Source organism: Cavia porcellus, unplaced genomic scaffold (genome assembly GCF_034190915.1).
Source record: "Cavia porcellus strain 051 isolate PalLab524CR breed Dunkin Hartley unplaced genomic scaffold, mCavPor4.1 scaffold_17, whole genome shotgun sequence".
Classification (NCBI taxonomy): Eukaryota; Metazoa; Chordata; class Mammalia; order Rodentia; family Caviidae; genus Cavia; species Cavia porcellus.
The window spans coordinates 43,893,478-43,906,494 of record NW_026947500.1 but is presented as its reverse complement, the minus strand read 5'-3'; the positions used below and the strand labels follow the sequence as shown (position 1 = coordinate 43,906,494).

Here is a 13,017-nt window from a genome sequence, read left to right as displayed (position 1 = left end):
TTTTAGAAATTAAAAAATAAAATAAACCAGGCATGGTGGTGCATGACTGTAATCCCAAAACTTGGGAGGCCAAGGCAGGAGGATGATTGTGAGTGCAAGGCCAGCCTGGGCTACACAGTGAGTTCAGTGCCAGCCTGAACTACTTAGCGAGAGCCTGTCTCAATAAATAAATAAATAAATAAATTTTAAATATAAATGATTGGAAAAAGTAAAAAGAACTGGGGCCAGGGCTGGGGGTTTAGCTCAGCGGCGTAAGCGCCTGCCTTGCAAGCAGGCAGTCGTGAGTTCGATCCCCGGTACCAATAAAAAGGAAAAAGACAAAAAAAAAAAAAAAAAAAGTAAGCAGCAGAGACATTTGACCATTATCTCATGTTGAACATAAAACTAGAGCTAAACTACAGATCTGAATTTGAAAGATGAAAAGGATAAAGTTTTTCACAATTTAGAGAAACAAATTTTCTTTCTTTCTTTTTTTTTTGTCTTTTTCGTTTTTATCTGTAGCAGGGATTGAACTCACGACTGCCTGCTTGCAAGGCAGGTGCTTACGCCGCTGAGCTAAATCCCCAGCCCCAAGAAACAAATTTTCTTAAATAGAACACAGCACTAGGAACTGTAAAACTATAAAGTAGGCTTGATGAATGAGACTTTACGGAAATTTAAAAACTGGTATTCACAAAAACAAGAGGTGTTTGTGAGTGGTCAGGTGTAGTGGCTCAGGCATGTGATCCCAGTACTACAAGGCTGAGGCAGGATGATTACATGAGTTTGAGACCAGTCTGGGCTATTGAGTGGGTTCTAGGCCAGTGTGAACTACATAGTGAGACCCTGTTTCAAAACAAGTAAGAAATCATTAAGAAAGTAGCAGTGCAATACATTTAAGGAGACATATGTAACTTATATTCAAAATATCTTAGAACTACAAACCAATAAAAAAAGAAAGCTAATAAATAAATCAGGCCAGGCAAGGTGGTACATACCTACAACTCCAACACTTGGGAGGCTGAAGCAAAAGGATTTCTGTGAGTTCTAGGCCAGCTTGGACTACACAGTAAGACTTTGTCTCAAAAAAAAAAGGAGGTTAGGGAGCTGAGTACAGATACCAGCAGGAAGCACATGGACCCCTGCAAGCTGAGCAAATGCAGTGCCAGCTTCCTCATGGCCAGAAACCAGGCTAAATTTTGGTGGAGTATCACTGGGAGTATCCACTGCCCTGGGACTAATCAAATTTGAATCTGGACTCTGTCTGCCCAAATTGTCTACCAGTGACAGCAGACACAGATGTGGAAGTGGACTTTCCCCTTTATTTTCTTCTTCCTTCTTTTCTCTCTTTTCTTCCTTTTTTGTTTGCTTTTTCTTCATTGTTTGCTCTTGTTTTTATATGAATGTAAACAGTTTCTAGGATTTCTTTTGCTGTCATTCTGTTATTTTCTTGTTTTTATATCTTCCTTGTCTCTTTCCTTCCTGTCTTCTTCATCAGTTTCTCAAAGTAGGAGTCTCAGGGGTTGGGGGTTTAGCTCAGTGGCATAAACGCCTGCTTTGCAAGCAGAAAGTCGTGAGTTCGATCCCTGCTACCGATAAAAAGGAAAAAGCATCAGTCTCTACTGGTATCAGATTTTATGCTAAATAACATTATAACATTTGCATTTAGCCATGATTATATCCTGAGGATAAATTCCTAGAAAACTATGTAAAATTTCAAGTTCTGCCAGATTATCTAAATTTTATACCACTCACATTTTCTTCTTTCTTTTACTTTTTGAGACTATGCAGCCTGGGCTGGCCTTGAACTTACTTTGTAGCCCAGTTGGTCTCAAACTTTCAGGGATCCTCCTGCCTCAGCCTCCTGAGTGCTGGGAATACTTGGTACTCTTAATAAAATTGGCTATTTTAACTTTTTTTGTCTTTTTGAGACAGGGTCTCTCTATGCAGTTCAGGCTGGCCTTGAGCTCACTTTGTAGCCTAGGCTGGTCTCGAACTCCCAATGAACCTCCCGAGTGCTGGATTACAGGCGTGAGCCACCAGGCCTGGCTTTAATTTTTTTTTACACTGACTATTTATTTATATAGACCAGGCTGGCCTTTTAGTCATGGCTCTCTTCCTGTCCCAGCTTCCTGAATGCTGAGATTATAGGCAGGCACCATCATGCCTGGGATCACTGGCTATTTTGGTTTTTTGAGACAGGGCCTCGCTATGTAGTTCAGGCTGACCTTCACTCATGGCAACCTTCCCACCTCAGCCTCCCAAGTGCTGGGATTATAAGTATGCATCAGTACACTTAGATTTTACTATGTAGTTCAGGCTGGTTTTGAACTGATTTTTTAGCCCAGCCTAACCCTGAACTCACAATGATCCATGATATCCTTGTTGGAATTATAGGTGCTACCAGTGCCAGCCTAACATTGGCTATTTTTATTTATTTTTTTGAGACAGTCTTTTTTAATTTTCTCTCTTTTTTTGAGACAGGATTTTGCTATGCAGTTTAGGCTGGCCTTGAGCTCACTTTGTAGCCCAGGCTGGTCTGGAATTTGCAACAATTCTCCTGCCTCTGCCTCCCAAGTTCTAGGATTACAGGCATGTGCCACCACACCTGGCTCTGAGAGACAGTGTCTTGTTATGCAATTCAGACTGGCCTTGAACCCAGTATGGAGTTCAGGCTGGCCTCTAACCCATGGCAGTCTTTCTGCCTCAGCCTTCTAAATTACAGGTGTGTACCATTACACCTGGTCTAACATTGGATTTTTTTTTTTTGATATTGGGATCAAACTCATGACTTCGTATTTGCCAGACAGGTGTTTATGTGACTGAGCTATATTCCCAGCCCTTTATTAGCTACTTTTTAAATTTTTATTTATTTTTTTAGCCGTACCAGGGATCGAACTCAGGACCACCTGCTTGCAAGTCAGGTGCTTATGGTGCTGAGCTAAATCCCCAGCCCCTCATTAGCTATTTTTAAAAACAAAAACTTTCTAAAAAATTTTTGATACTAGGGATTGAATTCACAACCTGACACTTGCCAGGCAGGCACTTATGTTACTGAGCTAAATCCTCAACCTTAAAAACAAATTTTAATCTATTATTTTTTTTTTGTCTTTTTCCTTTTTATCAGGATCGAACTCACGACTGCCTGCTTGCAAGGCAGGCGCTTATGCTGCTGAGCTAAATCCCCAGCCCCTAATCTATTATTTTTGACCAGTGGCAAAGTTTATTTGAAAAAATAAAAGTGAATCATAAGGGAGAAACTGGCTCTGCAGAATGATTTTGGGCCAAGTAAAATAGAAAAAGCAAGACAAAAGTGTGCCCTGGAGGACAGAGTAGACTATTGTGAGAAAAACCATGATAACCCTAATCTATATTTTTGAGACAGGATCTCCCTAATATAGTCCAGGTTGGCTTTGAACTCACTATGTAGTACAGGCTTCCTTGAATTTGTGGTGATTATCCTTTCCCAGCCTCTTGAAGGCTGGAATCACAGGTATGCATTACCACACCCAGTTAACCTTAATTTTTTTTTTTTTTTTGAGATGAGTCTCTCATAGAACCCTAACCTTTTTTTTTTTTTTAATTTATTTTTTGGTCTTCTTCCTTTTTATCGGTACCGGGGATCAAACTCTCAAACTCACGACTGCCTGCTTGCAAGGCAGGCGCTTATGCCGCTGAGCTAAATCCCCAGCCCCCACCCCTACCTATCGTTAAGGAAAAAAGAAAAAAGAGACAGTCGTAAACTTTACATGCTCTCATCTGGGCATGGTGATGTATGCCTGTAATCCCAGCTCTCAAGAAGCTGAGGCAGAATTGTTGCAAGTTTGAGGCCAGCCTGGGCTCCATAGTGAGTTCAAGGCCAGCCTGGACTGCATAGTGAGACCACGTCTCAGAAAACAAAAAACAAAAATCAGGGCTAGAGATTTAGCTCAGTGGCTCAAGCACTTGCCTAGTAAGGGTGAAGTCCTGAGTTCAAGCCCTGATACCAAAATAAAACAAAATAAAAACAAAACAGAACCAAAACTTTACATACTCTGAAGCACCCCATTAGACTTTCTCACTGTATAGTATTTTGTCTGCACTGCTGAAACCCTTCAAAGTCACAACATTCATGGATGTTCTTTCTGTAACTGTTCTCCCCTGCTCTGGCTTGGGAAGCTCTGCCTTCCATGGTTCCTGGACAAAAGAGTGACATCAGTGTCCTGCCAATAGATTCTCTCCTGCAAAAGGGAGCCCTTGGTGGTGGGTCAGATAAACTAGGGAAAAGGTTCTGGCTGCTTTTTAGAAATACCTATTGAGCTAGACACTGAAAAACTCTGGAAAAAGAAGATGATAACAAGACAGGGTGTGGTCCCTGCTCTTCTGTAGTTCATGGACATGTTCCAGGTTGCTTCTTCAGGCTAAGCAATTCACTTTCTCTGTCTCACTCACTTTCTAGAGAGGCCCATTCATTAACTCAGTATTTACTTAGCATCAACTGTAGATTAGGTAGTACCTGAGCCCTGAGGGTATAACAGTAAATAAATGAAATTAAAAATTTTTGGTTTGATGAAACTTTTAAAAAAAATTGTTATTATTACTATTTTTTTGTTTTGGTTTTTTGAGACAGTCTCCCTATGCAGTTCAGGCTGGCCTTGAACTCACTTTGTAGCCCCCAATGGCCTCAAATTCACAGCGATCCTCCTGCCTCAGTTCCCTGAATGCTGGGATTACAGGCATGCGTCACCACACCAGGTTTGATGATACTCTTTTTTTTTTCTTTAATTGGTACCGGGGATCAAACTCAGAACCAGTGCTTTGCAAGGCAGGCGCTTATGCTGCTGAGCTAAATCTCCAGCCCCTGATGATACACTAATCTATAATTTACTTTCTGGTGGCAAATGTTTAGGATAAAAGCAAAGTAAGAAAGGGGGATTTGAAGCCCAGGCTGCTTATGTATATGTGTGTGGGTTCTGTGAGAGGAAGAGGGTTGGATTACATTTAAATTGAGACCTGAAGGAAGGGAGCCACAGGATTCCATGGAGCACAAACCACAGATTCTCTGCCTGGAACGTTTCTATGATCTATGGCAGCTGGGAAAAACAATATAAAGTTAATTGTACTGTTTAGGAGAAAGTTTTCTTAGCTTTAATAGTCTATAGATAGGTGTTTTCAGTAAATTATACATAAGACTATTAACAAGAACAAGATCATATATCAGCATTATAAACGTCTATAAAACTACACAGTATGATTAGGAAATATGATAATGTTCAATTTAAGGGCTAATTGTCCACGGTGTATGAAATCAGAAAAATTGCAGTTAATCCCCACCGCAAAGGGAAAAACCCCGAAGCTTTGGCTTGGGGGTTCACTTGGGGTGTTTTTTTTTTTGTCTTTTTCCTTTTTATCGGTACCGGAGATCGAACTCAGGACCGCCGCCGCAGAGCTAAATCCCCAGCCCCCCGACTTGGGGTGTTTTTGTTTTGTTTTGTCGTAAGCAGGGTACTTGTGGGTGTAAAAATTATGTCCACTGGGAAGCCATATGATGTTGCAGAGAATTCATTTGCAAACCCATGAGTTATTCCTAAACTGATGGGGCCTAAACTTTTGGATTTCACTGTCACGTAAGACCTAGTTCTAGGACCTGGGAGATAAACAACAGCAAACAGTCGGTTGTGTTGTTTGTATTCTATCTCGACCCAGGAATTCGAGAGTGACCCAAGAGGAGATCTTTGAACACCCATTTGGATTGTGCGTGTGGGAGGGGAATCAGGTTAAAGTAGGTTAGGGCTGGAGAGCCGAGTAACGGAATCCTTCTGCGCCTCCGGATGTCACATGCAGGGACTTTGCCAGGAGCGCGCGCACCCTGCCGACCATCTCGCTAGACAAGGGTGCTGCCCTAACCCCGAAAGCTTGTAACGCGCCCCCATTCCGCATGTCTGCTCAGGAGAAAGAAGGCCTGGACGCTGCTACTTGTCTAGTGGTGCAAAATGGAGAACGCGCCCTGTGCCCAAGGGGGTCCAAGCACCGCGCACTCTTGTGCCCAGTATTTTATTATGCGCATATCAGCGCCAAGCAGGGCTGCCCGCGCAGCAGGCTCATCCAGCGCTCCTCCCGGAAGCGGTGCACGGAGCCGAGAACTTCAGATTCCCAGGCTAGCGTTTCGCTGGCCTCCAGCACAGCTTGGAGACAAAGAGATGCACCCCTGCGGCTCCCGGGGCGGAGGGTCCGCCCAAGAGTCGAAGCTTCGGCGGGGTTGAGCCACCACTCTTCTGCCCCAGGGGGCGCTGCCGCGTGGGCGCCCGTCCCGCCCCGCCCCGCCCCGCGCTGCCCCGCCCCGCCCCGCCGCGCAGCCTGCGCCTCTCCTCAGAGGTCCCTCCCCCTCACCGCCCTCCCTCCTCCCCCGCCCTCCCCGCCGGTGGTAGGCGCCGGAAGTGCCGCCATTTTGGGGTGTTCTGCTCCAGCGGCGGCGGCGGCGGCGGGACGCGGAGGCTCCCCTGGGACTTTGCCTCAGCAGCGAGGCGGCGGCTGCGGAGGCGCAGGCAGCAGCTGACGCGGCGGCGGGCTCAGGTGCAGCCGCTGGTGAGTGCGGCGGCCGTGGGATAACGGGCCGCGGGGCCGAGGGAGGAGGGAGGCAGAGGGAAAGGGAGGGAAAGGAGGTGGAGGGAAGCGCCGCGGGGCGGGTCCGGTGTGGGCGGCCGCGGGTCACAGGCCCTCGGGGCGCGGTCGCAGCGCTCTCCGGGCGCCCCAAGGCGAGACCTCGGTTGCCTCCCGGGCCGGGGTCTCGGCGCCCAGGGTCCTGTCGCGAGCGCGCGCCCGGGGAGACCCGCCCTCCTCGTGGCCCGGCGCCCGCTGCCAGGCCAGGGTCCCGGCCGGCCCGGGCGCTGCGTCCCCTGCCCCAGGTGTCCCAGTCTTCTTTCGCCCCCCCCCCCTCCGCTGCCCTGCCCGAACCAGCCCGCCGGCCTGGGAGGCTCCTGCGCTGACCCCTTCGTCCCACGTGTTCCGGGTGCCCATCGCGGGGCGCCCCGGGGTCCCCGCCTCTAGAGGGCAGCGCTCCTCCCGAGTCTGGGGAGCCCCCCGCGCCTCGCCCCAGCCCTGCGGCGCCTAGCGCGCCCTCCTCCCTCACGTCAGGTGCTCACCCCGTCACCGCCGCACCCCGGGGCGCGGCCTGGACCAGGCTTTGCATTTCTGAGGTCTGGGGTGTCGGGGTAGTGGTCCTCCGGTAGGATCCTCGGCACTGGCTCCGAGCGTGCCAATGCTTCTGACAGCTGCGGGCTTCTTCCCGAGGTGGAGGGGAGGCAAGGTGGCGAGGTTTCCGCGAGAGCTTGTTTCCAGCAAAATTGCAATCGCTTTCCGGCCAGTGGAGCTAGCGCTGCGCGTTTGTGACCGAGTAACGAAGGTTGTCTGAGTGCTTGGGTGCTTTACAGTCCGTGCTGTAAGTGGTCGCGAATGCCCTGCCTCCTCTGTCTGGAACTCACCTCCTGAAGCCTTTTCCCCTCCCATGGTGTTTGTCTGTCCTAAGGCTTTCAGTGCGTACTTCATCCTTTTCCACGCGTGTAGGATGCTTGTTTCAGTTTCTTTGTAGATCCTTGGTGAGAATGAAGGTGTCTCAGTGGTCACCACAGGCTCCTTAGGTTTTACGGTTCAGAGGTCCGCTTGGAAAATCTCCGAGTTGTTAGCACGGAGTACGCAAAGTGTTGCTACAGACTTTCTGTCCCCGTGCCGCTTCTCTTCTGGCTTCATGGAATGCCACATGGTCTCCCAACACGACTTCGGCAGGACCGCTGCCGCGCTGCTAGTTAAGCAGAGCTGCGGCTCTCAGCTGTTGCTTTACCATAAAGCCTAGGGTTCCCCTAGCGGAGACCGCGCCGCACCGGCCACCACCTGTTCCATGACGAGGCTGTGGCCCTGGCTCGGGCCTTCTGCTCCCGCCAGCATTTGTGCCTGCTGTCAGGGCTCCTCCTTAGATTCGATCTCGGCTTGAGATCGTCCGCGGCCAGGGGCGCTTAGACGCTTTTCTCGTGGCTTGCTTTTCAGAGGAGGAAATCCAGGCTCTCAGAAGTTAAGGGCTTGCCCGCCCAGGCATCCGTGGCAAGTGCTATTAAGTCTCCAGGCTCTTAGGAGAAGTTCGGTTTGCCTTTTTTTTTTTTTTTTTTTTTTTTTAACGATATCATGAGCAGTAAAGCCAGTTGCCCTTTGAGAGAGAACCCTGGGTTTAAAGTTAGAAGGTCTGCATTGTAATCTTTGCTCTCTGTCAGGTACTAGTTACACAACCTCGACGGAATCATTTAGTTTATTTTAATCTGCAAAATGGAGAAAATGGTGTCTGTCTTGCACAGCGGCAGCTCCCCTTGCATGCAGTAACATGTGAAAGTATGATAGGCAGACGGTGAAATTGGGAGCCATAGTGGCTTATTTTTCTAAAAATTTCCATTTATTGTTACAGAAGCTACAGATTCATTGTGCAAAATACGGAGAAGTTAAAAGAACAAAATTTACAGTCCTCAGTCAGATGATTGTTGGTATTTGAATGTCATCTTGTTCGTCTTTTGTTAATGCTGTACAAGTGTTGGTTATTTACCAAAATAAGATTGACCTAGTCAGTTTGGTGATGTTTCTAAGATTGACTTGTTTTTTTGGTAGGGAGGATTGAACTCACGACCTTGTGTTGGCTTGAGCCACTGAGCTAAATCCTCAGCTAAGATTAGTTTTGTTTTTTAAATTTAAGTTTTAGTAGTGCATGTTCGCAGTATACACTTGATTACATTCTTTGTGTGGAATTGGTCCATTCACATAACATATCCTAATTCTTTTTTAGTCCTCTTCCCTCTTGTTTCTTGGTCTTCCTTTTGTTTTTAAGGTGTAATAGGTACTTGACTTTTTTTTTTCTTCTGTACTTAATTTCACTTGAGCTAGTCTAGTGGGTATCTCAGCACAAATACAGTGAAATAGTTCTTTTAAGCATATGGTCTGGAAGAGAGGGAAAAGATGGCAAAGAGTCAGCAGTTCCTGTGTGTTGCATTGTCGATTTTTTTTTTTTTTTTTTTTTTTTTTTTGTTTTGGGAACAGGGCATGGTGGTGAACACCTGTAATCCCAGCACTTGGGACATTAGCAGGAGGATCCTTTCGAGGTTAGGGCCATCCTGGGCTACAGAGCAAGACCCTGTCTTAAAGAGGGAGGTGGCGGGGGAGGGAGGGGATGGGGGGAATGGGGGGGATGAGGGAAAGAAAAAGTTGGGATAGCTGCTAAACGTGGAGTGTAAGTCCTGAGTTTTGTTACCCTTCCTTTTCTCTACTGCACCTAGACCTCTGGAGCTGCAGTTTCTGGGGAGGTGACCTAAGGAGGGGAGTGGGCTGTAAGAGGTAATGGTGGGGTCCTTGTCAGGAGAAGTGCAGTATCAGGCTGAGGAGGAGGAGGGGCACAGGCTCCTGCTCAGTATTGGGCTGTTCAACAGATGACTGCAAGGGTTTTTCCTGTTGTTGCTTTTTTTGTGTGTGTGTTTTCAAGAATAGAGTTTTCATTACATAGTTCAGGCTGACTTGAGCTCACTTTGTAGCCCGGCTAGCCTTGAACTTGCAAGGATCATTTTGCCTCAGCCTCCCACCGCACCCTGCAGATGATGACTTCATTCTTATTTAAGCAGTGCATTGGAGTTGTTTAAGCTCTTTTCCCTTTTTATTTTATTTAGCTTTTTTTTTCTTTTTGTACCAGAGATTGAACTCAATGTGCTTGCCAAGCAGGGGCTTATGCTGCTGACCAAAACCCCCAGCTTAATTTATTTTTGAATTAAGTTTATTGGTACATTTAATTTATTTTTTTGTACTAGGAATCAAACTAAGGACTTCACAAGCCAGGCAGGCATGACACCACAGCTAAATTCTGGGCCCACTGGCACCTTTTAGATTTACTTAATGATCACATTCATCTTTTCCCTGCATTTTTACAAAGAGCTTTATTAAGACATAATTTATGTACTTATATGATTCACTCATTGAAGGTGTAAAATTTGATGGTTTCTGGTATATTGTTAATTAGAAAAAATGTTAGACTGGGAGTAGCTCAGAGTGCTTACCTACATATATAAAGTCCTACTTTTGATCTTCAGCACTGCAAAAACAAACAGTAACAAAATGTGTCTAAACAAGATGGCACTTCGTAGTTCAGGTGGGCCTTGAACATACTACATAGCTCAGGCTGCCCTTGAACTCTAGGAAATCCTCTTGCCTCAGCTTCCCAATTCCCAGTAACCCTTTACCTATGCTTGCTTTGTTAAAAAATTAGTTTCTTAAAAATTTATTTCTGTGATTTGTCTTCAGTCTCCAGAGTGCTAGGATTTCAAGGGTATGCTACCATGTCTGGCAGTATTTATTTTGAGATTGAATCTCCCCATGTTTCCCAGGCTGGACTAGAACTTCTGGGCTCAGGTGATCTTTATGACTCAGCTTTTTGAGTAGCCAGACTACCGGCACACATCCCACGTCAGATTGCTCCTAAAAAATTTTCATAGTGATAGAAACACAACAAATTTACCATCTTAACCATTTTTAGGTGTACAGTTCTGTAGCATTAAGCACATTCACATTTTTTGGGAAATTGATTTCCAGAAGTCTGGAAGTGTCTTGTATACATGAAACTTCATTCATTAAAGAACTCTTTCAATGGAGTGTGGTGGCGCACACCTATAACCTTAGCACTCAGGAAGCTGAGGCAGAAGGATCGACACAAGTCAATCACTTTGGACTACATAATGAGTTCAGTCAGCCTGGAATACATAGTGAGAACCTATCTTAAAAACAAAGCAGAACTTTCCTTTTTTCTCTTCTCTTCAACGTAGGGATTGTACTCACAGCCTTAAACTCATACTCACTCTCTTTCTTTCTCTCTCTCTCTCTCGTCTTTTTGAGACAGGATCTTGCTATGCAGTTCAGGCTGGCCTTGAGCTCACTTTGTAGCCCATGCTGGTCTGGAACTTGCAACAGTCCTCCTGCCTCAGCCTTCTGAGTGCAGGGATTACAGACATGTACCACCATGCCTAGTGCACGTGCCTGGTACCCTTTACCACTGAGCTACACCCCCATTCCCCACTTTCTTTGTATAGTACTGGGATTGAACATGGAGTGTGCCAAGATAACTCCAATTCCTTTTTCAAAAGAAGTTAATTTTTGGGTACTGGGATTGAATCAAGGCTTTCTAGTGGACTAGATCCCCAGCAACTCACCTCTCTTTTCTGAGACAAGGTTTCACCAAAGTAAATAAAAGTCCAGGAAGAACTTGAACTTGGGATCTTCTTGTCTTAGCCTTTCAGTGTGCTGGGATTAGAGGAACACTTTTCTAGGTGGTTTGTTGTTGTTTTTCCTTCTGTGGGCTACTAGGGATAGAACCTAGGGAGTAGTGAACTGTATTCTGCAACTCTTTATTTTTTGAGACAGAATCTCACTAAGTTGCTCAAGCTGGCCTTGAACATGCTAACTATCCTCTTTCCTCAGCCTCCTGAATAGTTAGTGTTACAGTATGTGCCATTATACTCAACTGTACCTACATTTTGTTTATGACCAGTCAGGTGTGGCATTTTCTCCTTGTGGTATCATGGTGGTACTTAAGAAATTTAAATTATAAATGTATTGTGGTAGTGCTTGTCTGTAATTTCAGTCCTGAGGGAGGCTGAGGCAGGAGAATCAAAAACTCGAGTTCCACCCAGGCAATTTAGGGAGACACTTTCTTAAAAAAAAAAAAAAAAAAAAAAAAAAAAAAAAAAGCCTAGAGATATATAGCTGAGTGGTTCAAACCTGATCCCTCCCCAAAAAGATTAAATTTTATAGCATTTTGGGTTTCTGAGTAGAGCTGTTCAACTTCATGTATATACCTGAAAGTGGGACTGCCAGGTCTTACGGTAATTCTACTTGAAGAACACTTCAGGCTGCTTTTTATAGTGTTTGTACCACTTTACAGTCTTGATAAATGTGCACAAGTTTGTTTCTCCCATACTTTATAATGTTTGTTTCCTCTTTCTCCTCCTCTTTTCTGGTTTTTGAGGGAAAGTCTCACCATGTAGTCCATGCTGCTCTTGACCTCAGGATGATCCTCAGCTTTTCCCCAGTGCTGGGATTCCAGTTATGTACCACTGTGCCCAACCCTTTGCCCATTTTTAAATCAGGTTATTTGGGCTGGGAATGTAGCTCAGTGGTGGAGCACTTGCCTAGCATATTCAAAACCCTGAGTTTGATTCCCATCACTGAAAAATACATAGATTTTATTTTTTCGTCTTTTTTTTTTTTTTTTGGTACTGGGGATCGAACTCACGACCACATACTTGCAAGGCAGGTGCTTATGCCGCTGAGCTAAATCCCCAGCCCCATAGATTTTATTTTTTAAGTTGTTATAAGAGTTCTTATTTTCTGGGCATTAGCCTCTTATTAGATGTATGATTTTCAAATATTTTCTTCCATTTTTAAGTGTACAATTCAGTGGCACTAATTAATCAGTTGTTATGAAATCATCACCATTGTCTTTCCAAAAATATTTCATCATCCCAAACAGAAATTCTGTAGCTATTAAATATTAACTCTTGTCTTCCCTTGCCCCAATCTGTGATAGCCTCTGATTTACTTTTCTTTTTCCTGCCCCCAGCCCCCTGATTTACTTTTTATCTCTATGAATTTGCCTGTTACTTGGGTTCCACATAGCTGGAATTGCATAGTGGTTATTCTTTCATGTACTGTGTTGCTTTCAGGCTTCATGAATTTTGTAACATGCATCAGGATCTCATTCTCTTTTTTTCTTTCTTTCTTTTTTTCTGTTTTTGTACTGGGGATTGCACCCAGGGCCTTTGTGCTGAGCTACATCTCCAGTGTTTTTTTTTTTTTTTTTTTAGGTGAGTCTTTCTGAGTTACTTAGTGCTTAGGCTAGGTGAAAACTTGTGATCCTTCTGTCTCAGTATCCCAGAGTGCTGGGATTATAGGTATGTTCACTATATACATTAGGTCTTTACTCCTTCTCATGGCTAGATTCCTCCACTTTTCTGATCAGGAATGTCTCTTGGCTTTCTTGTCTTTGTA

At 45.1% G+C, this 13,017-nt stretch overlaps 1 protein-coding gene across 5 annotated transcripts in view; it reads left to right on the top strand.

Moving 5' to 3' along the window:
• The first annotated feature begins 6,398 nt into the window (after positions 1–6,398).
• The window catches only part of Celf1 (CUGBP Elav-like family member 1), a 76,897-nt gene continuing 70,278 nt past the window's right edge, over positions 6,399–13,017 (top strand). For 2 of the 5 annotated variants that reach the window (XM_063227933.1, XM_063227934.1), the window contains exon 1: positions 6,414–6,543. The gene's annotated coding sequence lies outside the window, so the exon portion shown is untranslated. Of the gene's footprint in view, positions 6,544–7,089; positions 7,397–13,017 lie in introns of those variants that run through there. The other 3 variants (XM_063227931.1, XM_063227932.1, XM_063227935.1) reach the window with 3 other exon arrangements.